The 16816-nt window shown below is 53.8% G+C and overlaps 1 protein-coding gene and 4 non-coding genes across 5 annotated transcripts in view; 3 read left to right on the forward strand and 2 right to left on the reverse strand.

Annotated features, from left to right (window-relative positions):
• LOC120385078 (zinc finger protein 850-like) overlaps window positions 1-16816 on the forward strand; it is a gene marked incomplete at its 5' end in the record, with an annotated part of 387202 nt that overhangs the window by 199569 nt on the left and 170817 nt on the right. The gene's annotated exons all lie outside the window — the stretch shown is intronic.
• Window positions 3409-3481, reverse strand: TRNAR-CCU. Its single transcript has one exon. It is a non-coding gene; the product is annotated as a tRNA-Arg (tRNA).
• On the forward strand, window positions 4624-4696 carry TRNAF-GAA. The gene has a single exon. It is a non-coding gene; the product is annotated as a tRNA-Phe (tRNA).
• Window positions 6488-6569, reverse strand: TRNAS-UGA. Its single transcript has one exon. It is a non-coding gene; the product is annotated as a tRNA-Ser (tRNA).
• On the forward strand, window positions 11864-12003 carry LOC120385259. Its single transcript, XR_005589377.1, has one exon. It is a non-coding gene; the product is annotated as a U4 spliceosomal RNA (small nuclear RNA).

Here is a 16816-nt window from a genome sequence, read left to right on the forward strand (position 1 = left end):
GTCTGTGCGGGGGAGGGGAGAGCCAGAGGTTTAGGTGAGTGTCAGGAATTCAACGGTGAGCTGAGCTTGGCCTGGGGGAGGGGAGGAGACACCTCTGGCCAGGGGAGACAAAGGAAGGAGGCGGAGGAGAGAGGAGGGGCCGGAGAGGACTGGGAGACACAAGTGGGCTGGAGAAGAGAGAGGAGCAGGGAGACCGAGCTCTGATCCCCGGGGGGGGGGCTGTGGGGCCCCCCAAGATGGACCGAACCGGGGGGATCTGGTTATCTGTGCCTGCAAGACCTGTGTTGGACTGTGTTCCTGTCGTCTAAATAAACCTTCTGTTTTACTGGATGGCTGAGAGTCCTGGTGAATCGTAGGGAGCACGGGGGTGAAGGCCCTGGGTCCCCCACACTCCGTGACAGTGTGTGTGTGTGTGTGTGTTGCGACGGAGTGGTCTGGAGCTCCCACTGTGGGAGGTCCACCCAAAAATGTGGGGCTGAAATAGTGCTCGGGCAGTGATCTCCACTGGTGACCTGGGCCATCCTTTGGGCTCTCTGGTGAGAACCCTCAGCTTCTAGTCCTCAGTCTCTACCCTGATTGGCTGAGCAGGGGGTTATTGACAGGGAGGAGACTCAGGTCCTTGTTGTTCTCTTTTAAGACCAAGGAAATAAGTCAGAACCAGTCATATGTTTGACAAATTTTGCTGCTTTCTGCATTAATGGTCTCTGAGCAGTTCATGATTCTCTCTAACATTGCAGTTCTCCTCAAATACTTGCTGAATAATTACTGTGCACTGTTGTTGGTCTGGAGCTCATCTGAGAGCACTTTATTCAGATCATTCAATGTCTGAAATTCAAGATCTGATGGTTAGTTTGAAAATCAGGGCTCTTGGGTCCTATTCCCAACTCTGCCACTGCCTGCCTGTGTGACCTAAGACAAGTCAATTCTCCTTTCTCAGCCTTAGCTTCTTCCTCTTTCAAGGAGGGATAATAATGATCCGCTCCTACCTACCTCAACACACTCACTGTCTCTCCCCACACACAAACAGTCTCCACACTGCAGTTGAAAAGCAGCTGGCAATCTAGTAGGATGCCCATGGAACATTACACCATGGGACCAGCTCATGCTGCTGTCACTGTGCATCAGTGACCCTCACGGGGCCGGCTCGAGTAAGGGACTGTTGGCCCCTTACTAAAACTTCGTGGGGGTTTTGGTTGGCTAGTTCCCAGCACCAATAGAAGGGGGAAGGGTCAATGGGAAATCAGGACCCTGAGACTGACAGTCCCCAGGGCCAATGGGGAGAGGCCAAAGCTCCAAGTTAGCTGGACTGACAGGCCAGGCAGTGTAATGAGGGAGTCACCAGGCCAGGGGGTCCCATCCTCCCTGGGAGCTGGAACTGCCTGGGCCAGAGTGGGGCAGAGCTAAGGAGAGAGCAGGAGCCCGAGAAGAGCCGGGGAGCAGAGCTGTGCAGGTGTAGTGCCAGAAACTGCTCCCTGTAGGACTTTGCTACCTGTAGCAGTTACTGAGACCTGAGGTTGTTCTTATTTGCTGACTTGTCCTAATTGGCTAAAACTTGACAGTGGTGGGGGATGGAAGCATAAAGGCTTCGTCCTCCAAACAACCCTGCCTGGTGTCCATCTGTATCTATTACCTCTTAACACCGAATTGTAAAAAATAGAGTGAGGTCATTTAAACATCATTTATTTTGCAGCTTCATTTACTGTGCTTACAATGTAGCATCCTGACACCGATACTTCTGCCCACGTGCCCTGTGGGCTGGATTCATTTTAGTGGGATGCGGGACATGTGGAGGATAATTTAAACTCTTAATTTCCTTAGGGTTTCCCTTTAATATACTTCTATGCTGGTGCAATTTCTGACCATTGCACGTCTATTGTATTTATTACAATAGCACAAGTAAGTCACACAAGTGACATAGTCTAGGGGCTTGGCTACACTTGCAAGTTAGAGCGCATTAAAGCAGCCCCGGGTGCCCTAACTCCTGAGGTGTCCACACTTGCAAGGCACATGGAGCACCTGGGCTCTGTAGGTGGAGCGCTCCTCGTAATCCACCTTCATGAGAAGCATAAAGCTCACTGAGCCCTGCTGAAAAGCCCTGGTATCAGTGTGGACGACGTGTTGCATCACTGCACTGTGTTTGGCATCAGGAAATGTCCCATAATCCCCTGAAGTCAAGTGCCCACTCTGGTCACTGTTTTGAAATCGGCTGCAGGCATGCGGATATCCCCTTTCAAAGCTCCGTTTCTGACAGCCGGCTGCTTATCTGCTCTGGGAAAAAGCAACCATTAGTGTGGAATGCTGCTGTTGTGAGTGTGTGTGTGTGTGGGGTCTGCTGCTGTCAGAACACACAAGACAGCATGCTGACACACTCTCAGCCCCCAAACACACCGTTGCTCCCCACGTACACACAACACACTTCCTGTCACACTCCACCCGGCCCCCAGTTGAAAAGCACATTGCAGCCACTTGCACACTGGGATAGCTACCACAGTGCACTGCTCTCTGTGGTATTGGCAGAGCTGCTAATGTGGCCACTCCAGTGCGCTTGCAGCTGTCAGTGTGAACACACGGCAGCGGTTTCCCTGCTGTGGTTTAACTCCCAGCGCTCTACCTCTGCAAGTGTAGCCAAGCCCTAAATTTCCCAAACCAACCGAACTCAGTAACTGCCCTCCACCACCACATGCAGGGAGTAGGGGCACCGTGGAGCACACGCCGCACTTACTGGCTCAGCCTTGTGCATGCTGGGGTGGCCACCTCCCCATTGATGAGACCTGGTCCCACCATCTCCGTGGAGCTCCAGGCTGCCCTGCTTCCATCCCTGTCTGTGTTGTCTTCTCTAGCAGTTGACTGGAAGGTGAGCACAGGCTGCATGCCATGTAGCCGTGTTGTCTCGAAGGGCGAAAGCAGGAGGAATGGTGCCTTCATAGCCCATCTTATATTCCATAACATAGTTAAGGAAAATATTTCTCAATGAATTCTCAGTAAAAGATCAGTAGCAGCCAGTGTCCGCATCAGTCTACGAGCATTGGTATTTTCTTGAAATTTGTCAGACCAACCTATCTAACACTTAACACACATTTGAAGTTCTTCTTTTCACACTGTTGCTCATTCTCAGGTTGTGCTTTGTCTCCAGACAGATCCATTCTCTTTCAGGACAGCCTTGTTCTTTCTGTCTGTTTCACTCACTGAGGTGTCGGAGTAAACACTCCCCTTCCTTCTATTCTCAGACAAACACTAGTATTAAGTGTTTGCTACTCGTGGGTCTAGAAAGGATTTGTCAAGTGGAAGATGCTGTTTCTGGGGGATTGCTCCCAAGATCCAGTACTTTGGGTTCAAATGTCTCCCAGCTTCCTTGGGGAAAATAACACCAGGGCTTTGTTGCAATATACAGGAAGGAAGGAGTTTTTCTACCCCAGATGGGACTTGAACCCACAATCTCTGGCTTAGGAAGCCAATGCCTTATCCATTAGGCCACTGGGGCCCTGAAGAGAGAGGTGGAAATTCCCTCTCAGGATTGCACATTCCTCACATTCATTCAGAAGCCAAATACCCATTTAATGGCCTTACAGAAACGTCTGCATCCCCTGGCAGCGAGGCACCTGGGCAGGTCGCTGACAGAGCTCAGCACCACCTTTCTGCCAGCCATCGTTAGAGAAGAACCCCACCCTAGAGTCACCCCTCCCTCCTTCAGCACCTCCACGGCTGTGGCTCTGAGTGGCAGTAGGATGATTAGGGGGTGAATCCGGGGCTGGAAGGGGGGTAAGGTCGGCCTGTAAGGAGGAACCAGGTGGGGCAGACCCAGGGGGAGGCTGTGGGCTGCTGGTCGGTTGTTGGGATCCGAGCTCTAGATCAAAGCTGCACAGTGACCTGACACCCAGGGCTATAGGGCCGACATAGTGACCCCCTTACTGGCCTCTGTGACCCCCAAACCCTTGTTACTAAGGGCATTGAGGAGTCTCTGTCCCTTAATAACTTCTGGGAGCTCCCAGCAGGCTGCGGGTGTCAGCCGCCTCCTGCCTCACAGGTTAGACTCTTGGCACTGTGCCAGCCGCCCCCTCGCTTGCAGGCCCAGTGTAAGAAGCAGGAGGCCTGGTGCTGGCAGAAGAGGGTTTTGATTAATCGACCTCTGTGTGCTGGGCACAGGACGCTTCCACTCAGTAGCATAGCTGGGGGGGAGCGAGGGGAGCAGCTAAGGGCGTCGGGTTCCTCCGGTGGGGGTGTGGAGCAGCCGTTCGTTTTCCTGTTCACACTCCTCTGCGGTGTGAAAATCGGGGAGGGGAGGCAGAAGCCCCACTTCCCTCCCGAAATGACGCCCAGTGGGGGAAGCCAGGACAACAGGGTGGGGCGGCAAGTGGTGGCCAGACTCTCACCGCCAGGGTCTAGTCTAGCTCAGGGTCCAGCTCAACTTCCTCCCCGCGCCACTGGCCCCCAGTCCCCTTCCACCACCAGGTCAACCCGGGCACTAGGGCAGGAACGGGGTGAGGCAGCAAGTCAAGCTGAGCAAGGCAGGCAAAAGCGAGTCTTGTCTTCATGGGCCGCTCCCAATGACGTCCTTTTTGTGTGCAACTGCTGCAAAAACATCCCAGGCAGAGCAGCAACAGGCCAAAATGCTACTTTATAGCTGCCAAAGTAGCTCAGTTGGGAGAGCGTTAGATTGAAGATCTAAAGGTCCCTGGTTCAATCCTGGGCTTTGGCAGGCCCTTTCATCCCTCTTTGTGCAGGGGTGGCTTGTCCTCTGGGAGGGCAGCATCACCTTTATCTGAGGCAAGTACCTGATTTTGAGCTCCCCAGCAGGATAACAGAGATCATGGGTGTCAAGGTTTCCTCCCCCACTCTGAACTTTAGGGTACAGATGTGGGGACCTGCATGGACCCTTCTAAGTTTAATTCCTAGCTTAGATCTGGTAACACTGCCACCAGCCAGAGATCAGTGTCTGGCACACTTTCTGTTTCCCCAAAACCTTCCCTGGGGAACATAGATCCAAACTCCTTGGATCTTAAAACAAGGAGAATTTAACTTTCCCCCGAGACTTTCCCCTCCCTGGGTTGCCTTGAGAGGCTTCACACAGATCCAAACTCCTTGGATCTTAAAACAAAGAGGAATTAACCATCCCCCCTCCTTTTTTCCCACACCAATCCCTGGTTAGTTCAGACCCAATCCCCTTGGGTCTTAAAACAAGGAAAATCAATCAGGTTCTTAAAAGAAAGCTTTTAATTAAAGAAAGAAAAGGTAAAAATTAGCTCTGTAAAATCAGGATGGAAAATACTTTACAGGGTACTCAGATTCATAGAGACCAGAGGGACCCCCCTCCCCCCCAGCATTAGATTCAAAGTTACAGCAAACAGAGGTAAAAATCCTTCCAGCAAAAGAAACATTCACAAACTGAGAAAACAAACATAAGACTAACACGCCTTGCCTGGCTATTACTTACAATTTTGAAACATGAGAGACTGATTCAGAAAGATTTGGAGAGCCTGGATGGACGTCTGGTCCCTCTCAGTCCTGAGAACGAACAACCCCCAAAACAAAGAACACAAAACAAAGCCTTCCCTCCACGAAGATTTGAAAGTATCTTGACCCCCTATTGGTCCTCTGGTCAGGTGTCAGCCAGGTTTCCTGAGCTTCTTAACCCTTTACAGGTAAAAGAGACATTAACCCGTAACTATCTGTTTATGTCAATGGGCTTCTCCCCCTAGTTGGCCCCCCTGACCTATAAGGATGAGAGATGGGAGCTGTCTTTCCCACATGACTTATTCGTCGCCCAAAATGGCGGGAACAGAGTGAGGCAGGACGGCCCTTGGAGATGGCGCCAGAGGGCAGGGACTTGGGAGGAAAGCTCCTCTGCAAAGCTGAGTGACGACAGTACTGGGAAGGGCATCTGGCATGTGGAATGTGGCAGGGATTCAGAGACCCAAGAGGAGGCACTTGATGTTAAGGTGTGAAAGGAAAGATCCATGGTAGGAACTGGCTCCCTTCCTCTGGACCACACAGTGTTTGGTGTTGGGGCTGAGTTTAATTGTGTCAGCCGGCCTGAGAACCGCTGGTCCCGTTTTCTCGACCTTCAGAGGAAACGTTTTACAATGAGCACTACCTGGGGCAGGTCTGTAGCGAGGTCAGCTTAGAGGACGTGTTTCTCTGTAGCAGAACCAGTGGAGGGTGGGCGGTAGCCTCCTATTCCTCTGACCCGAGCTCACACCAGCTGTAGAGGATACACCTTTCTGCAGGGACAGGCCAGGAGTCGCACTGACTGGATTTACGTGAAGGAGAGCACATCAACATGGCTAATCTATGGGGCACTAGGTGAGTGGCAGAGGCTTCAGGCGCTGAGAGTTTGCCTGACCCCTCAGGGACACAGTGTGAGGGGTGTCCCAGGCATCTCTATGAAAGGAGCAGAACAGGATTTACTTGGGGTGGGAGAGGGTGAGAGTGTCTCAGGGGGTTGTTCTGATGTATTGCCCGGGTGAGAGACTGGCTAAAACACAGGCCTCGCTGTGAGCAGGATTTGAACCTGCGCAGGAGAACCCTATTGGAGTTCAACTCCAACGCCTTAACCACTCGGCCATCACAGCTGTGAGCACAAAACTGCCCCAATGCCAGAGAAACTGGTAAAGAATCCCAATGCCCAGGCATGAAGTCATCTGAACTACAGAATTCCCACAGCAAACCTGGCCCCCAAAGCACAGGGGGGATTGGGAGTTTGTTCCCTTTGCTTAGCCATGTGCAGTCGCACAGAGAGCGCGTTTAAAAGTCTCCCCTCCCACAGAGCGGGAAGGGGAAATGATTCTCAACTTGAAGCCTGATGTGAATGAGGATGTCTGGACCAAGGGGGCAGGGACTGGCCTTTGCTAGAGAAACCACTGTCAAGTTTTAGCCAATTAGGACAAGTCAGCAAATAAGAACAACCTCAGGTCTCAGTAACTGCTGCAGGTAGCAAAGTCCTACAAGGAGCAGTTTCTGGCACTACACCTGCGCAGCTCTGCTCCCCGGCTCTTCTCGGGCTCCTGCTCTCTCCTTAGCTCCGCCCCACTCTGGCCCAGGCAGGTCCAGCTCCCAGGGAGGATGGGACCCCCTGGCCTGGTGACTCCCTCATTACACTGCCTGGCCTGTCAGTGCAGCTAACTTGGAGCTTTGGCCTCTCCCCATTGCCCAGGGGACTGTCAGTCTCAGGGTCCTGATTTCCCATTGGCCCTTCCCCCTTCTATTGGGACTGGGAACTAGCCACCCCCCGCACACACACACACACACTAAGTTGTAGGAAAGGGCCAAGAGCCCCCTTACACAAGCCAGCCCCATGTGGGTCACTGATGTGCAGAGTATCAGAGGGGTAGCCGTGTTAGTCTGGATCTGTAAAAGCAACAAAGAATCCTGTGGCACCTTATAGACTAACAGATGTTTTGCAGCATGAGCTTTCGTGGGTGAATACCCACTTCTTCGGATGCAAGTGGTAGAAATTTCCAGGGGCAGGTTTATATATGCCAGCAAGAAGCAAGCTAGAGATAACGAGGTTAGTTCAATCAGGGAGGATGAGGCCCTGTTCTAGCAGTTGAGGTGTGAAAACCAAGGGAGGAGAAACTGGTTCTGTAGTTGGCAAGCCATTCACAGTCTTTGTTTAATCCTGAGCTGATGGTGTCAAATTTGCAGATGAACTGGAGCTCAGCAGTTTCTCTTTGAAGTCTGGTCCTGAAGTTTTTTTGCTGCAGGATGGCCACCTTAAGATCTGCTATTGTGTGGCCTGGGAGGTTGAAGTGTTCTCCTACAGGTTTTTGTATATTGCTATTCCTAATATCTGATTTGTGTCCATTTATCCTTTTCCTTAGAGAAGGCTGGTGTGCAGAGGCGGCTGCATGAGCTGGTCCCATGGTGTAACAGGCAGCACTCAGGACTCTGAATCCTGCAATCTGAGTTCAAATCTCAATGGGACCTTGTGGTAAAGCCCTGGAGCTCCCAGTGCTCAACTTCCCTGTCTCCAGCTGTGCAAGAGCCAATCTCTCCTTCCTGCTGGGTGACTCACACCTCCTAGAGCCAGGTCTCTGGCTGGGGTGGCCACAATGGGTTGGGGTTCTAGAACTTGCCATGCTGATGGTTGGGCTTCTTGCTGCTTCACCTGGTGCCCACAAGTTTGGCCCTGGGGCTTCCTGCCACACTTTTCCTGGGGCCCACATGGCGCTTGAAGAAAGGAGGGTCAGGGCTGGGATTGATAGTCAGGGCTTGGCAGGAGGGAAGAAGATTCCCAGGCTGGAGCCCCACACACCTTCCCTCCTACTCTGGGCACCTAGAGCAGAGGCAGCCCAGCTCTGTCTGCTGGACACCTCGGCAGAGTAGGTGAGTTCATGTAAATACAGTCTGGTCCCAAAGCCTCCCCCAACCCTGGCTCATCACTAGCTCTCAGGGTAGAGCTCATCCACACCTTGCCTCCAAATCTTCATTTGAAATTCTGAGGTTGGCCAACATTGCCGAAGCCAATGCACCAAAATTGTCAGCAAACACAACAGCTGGGTGAGGAACCCGGCTTTGTCCAGACTTCTCAAACCTATTTTACTTTCTCAGGTACAAGTATTTTTCATACGTTGGATCTGCTTTTAAACTGTGTGTTAACGTTTCAATTTCCATTCAGATTTGCAGCCAGTGACAACATTGGCAGCGCTGCATGTAACTACCTGACCACTGGGGGGTGTTGGGGAAATTCGGGGGAGGGGTGCACAGCCCCCTGGCTGGGGGGCATATAGGAAATGCCGGTTTCACTGAATTGAGTCTCCTACTGCAGCACCTCAGTAGGTTACATCAGAGAGGAGCTGCAGTGTCTAGGCAGTGGGATGCCTGTGCCTTTAAGAGCCCAGCCCTGGGAAGCCCATGCTGAGAGGTGCTGCCTGTGGGAGGGGAAATAGAAAAGCCCCTCTGCTCCCCGCACCCTGTTTTTGCAAACACTGGAGTCTCAGCCCCCGGGGTAACTGTTACCCGTCTGCCCTGCCTGTGCCGGGGTTTAACCCTCTGGCAGCGCCTCCCCCTGGGCTTAACCCGGCTCCTTCCCCCCTCCCTGACTTTGCCCTTCAGCCCCTCTCCTAACTCTGCATCCAGCTGCTTGACCCCCTGACCAGTCAATTTCCACCCCCTGCTCGGACCCTGGCCACCCCCCTCCTCTGATTTGCCCCCCTCTTTAATCCCTGTAAAAAGTAAGGGGGGGCTGGGTCCCATTCTCAGGGGGGGCGCCTAGCCCCTGCCTGCCCAATGCTCAAAGCGCCCCACGATCTTGCGGATGTTTGCCGAGTGCTGCAGGGTCACCTGCAGGGAGAGAGGCAGCGGTTAGGAGGTGATGCAGCCAAGGGTGCCTCACCCAACACTGAGATGCAGCCACCTCTGGGGTGAGTTGCACAAGTCAGCAAATGAATCTGGAACAGGAAATGCACTGAAAGGACCAAGGCAGCTGCAGGAGGTGGAGAAAACCAGAAAAAGCAGGAGCCCTGGATCCCAGCCCTGCCCCTCCCCACTCTACCCACTAACCCCCTCCTCCCAGATTTGGGGAGAACCCAGGAGTCCTGGTCCCCAGCCTTGTCCACCCCATATTCCACCCAACAGCTGCCCCGCAATTGCAGGGCAGCACCATAGGGCACACTAGGGCCTGCCTGTTTGCACAGGACGGCAACACCAGTGCCTCAGGGGAGAGATGATGCTAAGGGAGAAGCAGGCAGCAGACACCCCCACGACAGAGAAAGAAGTGCTAGGGGGCGCCGTGCTGCAAGGAGAGAGGGGGGTTGGCAGGGAATGGGAGGATCTCCGCTCACAGCGGGTGCATCTGTCTCCCCCACAATTCCTCCCCAGCCCTACCCTGGCCCAGGCTAATCCCGGCCCAGCTACCAGGGTTACATTTGGCCTGGATTCCCCAGCTGCTGGGGGAGGGGCGTGGGGCTGGGGAGCATGAGCCTCTACTCCCCCTTCCCCCGACACAGCTGCATGGAAACTGACCAAAGGAGCCTGCAGCACTGCTGCCTAGAGGAAACTGAGGCACCAGCCAGTGACAGACACATCATGGCTCTCCTCAGCCTCATCCTCTTTTCCAGATACAACCCGGGGTATGTGAGGAGGGTAAACTCAGGGCAGTTGCATAGTTAACCTGTGGAACTCCTTGCCACAGGATGTTGTGAAGGCCAAGACTATAACAGGGTTCAAAAAAAAAAAAAGAACTAGAGAAATGAACAGAGGACAGGTCCATCAGTGGCTATTAGCCAGGGTGGGCAGGGATGGTGCCTGTAGCCTCTGTTTGCCAGAAGCTGGGAATGGGCAGCAGGGGGTGGATCACTGGATGATTCCCTGCTCTGTTCATTCCCTCTGGGCAGGGGCGGCTCTACCGTTTTGGCCGCCCCAAGCAGTCATCTTGTGAGGCGCCCGGGCCAGCGGACCTGCCGCGGGCATGACTGCGGAGGCGCTGGTCGCGTGGCTCAGCTGGACCCCGCGGCTGCGGGCGGTTCGCGGCTCCGCTTGAGCTGCGCAGTCATGCCTGCGGGAGGTCCAGCCGAGCAGCGGGACGGCGCCCCTCCGCAGTCATGCCTGCGGCAGGTCCAGTCGTCCCGGGGCTCCAGTGGACCTCCCGCAGGCATGACTGCGGCAGATCCGCCGGCCCAGCCTGCCGCCCAGTAGATTTGGCTGCCTAGGCACCAGCTTGTTTTGCTGGTGCCTGAGCGCCCCTGCCTCTGGGGCCCCTGTCAGGAGACAGGAGGATACTGGGCGAGATGGACTTTGCGTCTGACCCAGTCTGGCCGTTCTTATGTCTCCCTTGGTGCAGCAGTGACACCCAGTGGGCAGTCAGAGTAATGCACAGAAGGTGTCTCCGTTGGCGCAGCAGTGACACCTCGTGGTCATTCAGGGTAATGCACAGAAGGTGTTTCCCTTGATATAGCAGTGACACCCAGTGGCCAGGTGGCGTAATGCACAGCGTGTGTCTGCCTTCTAGGAGCAGTGACACCCAGGGACCGGTCACAGTAAAGCACAGATTGTGTTTCCCATGGAGCAGCAGTGACACCCAGTGACCAGCAGGTGGCATCAGACTCTTCTCGTTTGGTGGGGGACTGAGATGGGCTAGACAAAAAAATTGGGGCAGGCTCCATCCTTTATAGAACAATAAAACCTTTATTAAAATAAAATAGTAAACAGGGGTTACTTTAATAATATAAATCTGTCCAAATTTTAATACTATGAGCTCAGATCAAGTGTGAGTAGTCTCTTGGTCTATCCAAGGACATGATCAAGTGTCTTGATGTTTTTGGTCTTTTGGCCTCGAGATGAAAACCTTGTCTGAGTCTTTGGAACCTTGAGATAAAAATATTATTTAAATCCAAAGTTCTTAAAGATCCCATCAACAACAAAAACCTAAATGAAAAATTGAAACAAAAAACAATGCTTAATTTAAAACCCAAACATTAAGAAAAACTTTGTTTTTAAAAATAAAAACTAACAAATGCCATAAATTAATAATTTCAACATTTTATCAAAAAGGTGTGCTACAGCAGGATGAGAAACTAACATAAAATAAATAAGCCTGACCACTAAAACCTCCTATAAAGGAATTGAATCCTTGAATACTGGCCAAATCTGTATAAAATATGCAGAACTATGTCAAAACTGGTGTTGCAGGTCAGCCATTCGAATCCAGAAAATGTCAATTAAAAGCTCCATTCCAATTAAAAAAAAACAAAACAACCCAATAAACCAAAACCGTCACAGCCTGAAACAAACCTACACAGAAGCAAAATTAAACCTGTGCCAACATTGGAACAAACTATGTAAATTTCTAATTCTAACTTCTTGTTTCTCCCAGGAGGAAAGTGTTTTGCATCTCAGTAACCAGGCTGTCACTGCAGTTTTCCTTTCACTAAATAAGAAGTGGCAGTATCATAGCCAATGAGGTTAATCCGAGGCGTGATTATTGCTAGTTGAAAACTTTTCCCAATGCCCTCAGTTTTCTCTATGAGAAATTGAAATTGTATCTTTGCACTAATATCCCAAATGTGCAAGTCCATCCCCTCAGAGCAGCCCCACCCTGAGCCCAGGAGAATCCCAACTGGTTTGTGCATTTGTAACCCTGGGGCCTGAAGCTGATGAGAGAAAGGAAGTGAGTGATCTTGGAGGTTTCGATACCACCTGCTGGGAGCAGAGGGAATTGACTGAGCAACGTCCTGGCTAATTTTCACCTTGTTCTCTGCCAGCAGGCTCAAGGGCGACTTGACCATGGCAGCACCCTATGTACATTTGGGGGCCATTGGGGTGAAATGTGAGTACTTTTGGGGTTGGGACCCACATGAGAAGGGATGTGCACAAACTGGAGAGAGTCCAGCAGAGGGCAATAAAAATGATTAGGGGGCTGGAGCACATGACTTATGAGGACCTACAGGCCATATCCTGTATGTTAAGCTAAGGCAAAGTGAGCATCTCTATAGTGTGACCTTTTACTCAGAAAGGAAAATTGACCTTTATCTTGTTACTCAAATAGAGAAGTACCCACGCCTGTCTAAGACCTTTACCTAGACCAGTCGACAATGGAGAATGGCATAAGGGGTTTTTCAGTGTTGTACCCACAGAATTAACAGGTACACCACAAGGGAACTTATGTGCATATGTACATGTCATCAACACGCACAAACATACTAGCCTATGAAGTAAGCGTACCCTAACGTTTTGTGGATGGGGAATGAAATTTGGGCATAGGAGGAAGGATTTCCGGCGCTTGTGCCCTATGAAAGAGGTAACCCACCTCGCTAGAGCACGTCGCTCTATCATTCTAACTTACTTCCTCCACTCTCTGTCTATCTACTATCAGTAGGTGCCTGTACTTGTTCTTAAACTTTAAGTTTCAAAGTAACTCGGCTAAGCTCAGTTTCCCTAAGTTTTTATTTGTTTATTAGGTTTTGATTATAAGTTTAACATAGTCAAGTGAACCCTAAGTAACATTAGCTTTTTCTAAGCACTGCATCTTTCACTCAAGAATTGAGAAACCTGAACTGCAAGGCTGGTCCTGTGTCTCTTACCACCAGGTTATCAAGGAAAGGTGTGAGTATATTAACCAAAACTTTGTTGCATATAATGCCATATGTATCTTTTGAATAGCAGTAATGCAACTGTAACTTTATAACTCAATTAAATTAAATAAAATGTAAGCTAATAAATTACATTCTTCTTCGAGTGATTGCTCCAATGCATTCCAGTTAGGTGTGCGCGCCGCGCGTGCACGGCTTCTCTGGAACTTTTTCCTAGCAACTCCGGCGGGCTGGGCGCCCCCTGGAGTGGCGCCGCTATGGCGCTAAATATATACCCCAGCCGGCCCGTCCGCTCCTCAGTTCCTTCTTACCGCCCGTGACGGCTGGTCGGAACTGTGGAGTGCTCGTCGGCCTCCACTGCCCTAGCTTTTACTCTTCGATTTTGTATATATATAGTTAGTTGTATAGTTAGTGATCACAGTTGTTATAGTTATCTTAGTGTAGTTGTTCTAGGTAGTAAACGGTTAAGGGGGGTTTCCCCCCCTTTTCCTTCCCCGGTGCGGGCTCATGCCCAGGGCACCGGGCTTCAAGCCCTGCGCTGTGTGCCAAAGACCTATGCCCGTTGGCGATCCACACGGCGCTTGCCTCCGTTGCCTCGGAGAAGGACATCGCGCCCGACAAGTGCGTGATCTGTTCTGCTTTTAAGCGCGGACACGCAAAGAGCGGGACTACAGGCTTAAGCAGATCCTTATGGGCGTCGCTCCAACCTGCGGCACCAGCGGCGCGGCGCCGAGAACCTCCTCGGTGCAGGCGCACCAGCGGCACCAGCCCGCCCGGTACCGAGTCCCGCAGGCCCCGCCCCCGGCGCTGAAGACCCGGCACCGCTCGCTCTCGCCGGCAAGGAAGCGCAAGCTCGCTAAAGCCATAGCTAAGTCCCGTGCTGAGGACTCAGCTAAAGTGCTCGTGCCGCCTGCGCCCCCAGTGGTGACTGCGCGCAAGGCAGACACTGTGCCGTTGACTCCGCAAGGGCCGTCGAGTCCGGCACCGCCGCGCTCCCCGGCACCGTCCGGAGTTGAGCCAAGGCTGCCGACGACGCGAGCGTACTCCTCCAGCGTGAGCTGATACAGCTTGTAGAGGCACCGAGCCTCCGGCCCCCGGCGCCGCCGGTGCGGGCTGTTCCGTCGGCAGGGAAACCGGCGATGATGGTCCGACCGCCATCCACGGACCACCGGCACGGTCGGCGCTCTCGGTCCCGCTCATGCTCCAGGACCCGACGCCGTTCACCGTCCAGCCGCTCAAGATCTCGGCACCGCTCTCCATCGCGGTACCGATTGCCATCGCCGCCCGGTCGCAGTCCGGTACGATCGTCATCTCGGTACGGTCGCCTCCTGCACGGTCAAGGTCCCGATCACCGTCGCGTCGGCACAGCCGAGGTCCCGTCCGGCACCGTTCGGCACGGAACTCCGCAGCCGCTCCGGCACGCAGGTCCGGCTCCCGGTCGAGCTCCCGGCGCCGGTCGAGCTCCCGGCACCGCGGGGACCGATGGTCGCGGTCACCCTCTCGGTACCGGACGGACAGACATCGGGCCTCCATACCGTCTGGTGGTATCCCACAAGCCTCGGTATCGGGCTCCGCCCCGCCCTGGCCGTCTCGCCCGGCATCTGTCGCCTCTGGCGCGGACGGCACCGGCTCATTGCCACCAACCCCACGCGACCACCCTCAAGGGGCTCAGCAGTGGGGCTTCTGGGTGCCCTGGGGTCACCACGAAGCGCAAGTCATTCCGCTTCCCCCAAGAGACGTTGCCGCGGAGCGCAGGGTTCCCGAAGTGACGATCAGTCGCCCTCCGGCGTCACCTCTCCGCGAGCCCTCGATGCCGCAGGACCACCAGCCCCCAGTCCAGCCTGACCCAGCCGAGGCGCCTCTAACGGCCCCTCCCATGGAGGCCATCGGGCAGACCATGTCCTCGTCATCGTCCCCGGACGAAGCGGTGGCTGGGACTTCTGCTAAAGACCCGCCCCCCATTGACCTCAAGGCCCACCAGGAACTACTCCGTCGGGTGGCGACGGCCATGGGCCTTCCGGTGGCAGAGGTCCAAGAGGATGACGACCCCATTACTAATGTGGTCGGCTCGGATGCTCCCGTGCACGTGGCATTGCCTTTTGTTAAGACCATACAGAAGAACGCTACCACGCTCTGGCAAACGCCCGCGTCCATCCCTCCCACAGCTCGAGGGGTAGAACGGAAGTACTCAGCCCCCCCCACGGGCTATGAGTACTTATACTCGCACCCAACCCCGGACTCACTTGTCGTGCAGTCTGTGAACGGCCGAGAACGGAATGGTCAACCGGCCCCGGCGCCCAAATCTAAGGACGCTCGGAGGATGGACCTGCTAGGCCGTAAGGTCTATTCCGCTGGCGGCCTGCAGATGCGAATAGCCAACCAAATGGTCCTCCTGGCCAGGTATGTTTTTGACATCATGGCATCCCTGGCAAAATACACCGAACTCCTGCCGACAACTGCCCGCCAGGAGTTCTCGGCAATGCTCGAGGAAGGGAAGAAGTCCTCCCGTTCGTCCATTACGGCTGCCCTCGACGCGGCGGACTCGGGTGCGCGGACAATAGCAACAGGGGTGACGATGCGTCGCATCTCATGGCTGCAATCCTCTACGCTCCCACAGGAGGTGCAGTACACGCTGCAGGACCTGCCGTTCGACACGAAAGGGCTGTTCTCCGAAAAGACCGATTCGCGTATACAGACCTTAAAAGATGGGCGTATTGCCATACGAACCCTTGGCATGCACACGCCGGCTCCGCAACGCAGGTCTTTCCGGCAGCAGCCCCCTCGGTCCTTCCCGCAGCAGCGTTACCGACCGTATACGCCCAGACGTCCTGGCCAGAATCACCGACGGCCTTCGGGTAACCGTCGGAACCAGTCCCAGGCCTCTTCCAAGGGCCCTCAGAGGTCCAAGCAGGCCTTTTGATGGGACGCCCGAGGACGGCCCATCACTCTCCCCCTCGGATCCTCCCCGTTTGTTTTCCAACCGCCTCTCCTATTTTCTTTCGGCGTGGTCCCGAATAACATCGGACAGCTGGGTTCTTCAGACAGTCCAGTCGGGATACCGTCTACAGTTTGTTTCGCCCCCTCCTTCCCACCCACCCTCCCTGTCCCTCTTCAGGGACCCATCTCACGAGCAAGTCCTTTTACAAGAGGTCCAGACTCTACTGAGCGTGGGTGCCATAGAGGCAGTGCCTCCAGACAGGCGGGGCAGGGGATTCTATTCCCGTTATTTTCTCATCCCCAAGGCGAAAGGCGGGCTACGTCCTATCCTGGACCTTCGCGAGCTGAACAAATACCTGCTCAAGCCCAAGTTTCGCATGGTCACCTTGGGGACCATCATTCCCTCTCTGGATCCGGGAGATTGGTTTGCCGCCCTCGACATGAAGGACGCTTACTTCCATGTCGCAATTTATCCCCCTCACCGGCGTTACCTTCGGTTTGTCATCAACGACCACTACCAGTTCGCCGTGTTACCTTTCGGACTTGCCACGGCACCGAGGGTATTTACAAAGTGCATGGCAGTGGTAGCAGCGGCCCTCCGCAGGCGTCAGATGCATGTCTACCCCTATCTGGACGACTGGTTGATTCGTGGGCAGTCACAAGGGCTGGTACAGCGCCAGGTAGCGGAAATCCTGTCCCTCTTTCAACACCTCGGGCTGCTTGTCAATGCCGAGAAGTCTACCTTGCTTCCAGCACAGCGGGTGGAGTTCATCGGCGCGGTTCTCGACTCCTCTGTGGGCCGCGCCTGCCTGCCGCGGTCTCGGCACCTGACAATGGTCTCCCTCATCCGGGAG

This window comes from Mauremys reevesii, linkage group 17 (genome assembly GCF_016161935.1).
Source record: "Mauremys reevesii isolate NIE-2019 linkage group 17, ASM1616193v1, whole genome shotgun sequence".
Lineage (NCBI taxonomy): Eukaryota > Metazoa > Chordata > Testudines > Geoemydidae > Mauremys > Mauremys reevesii.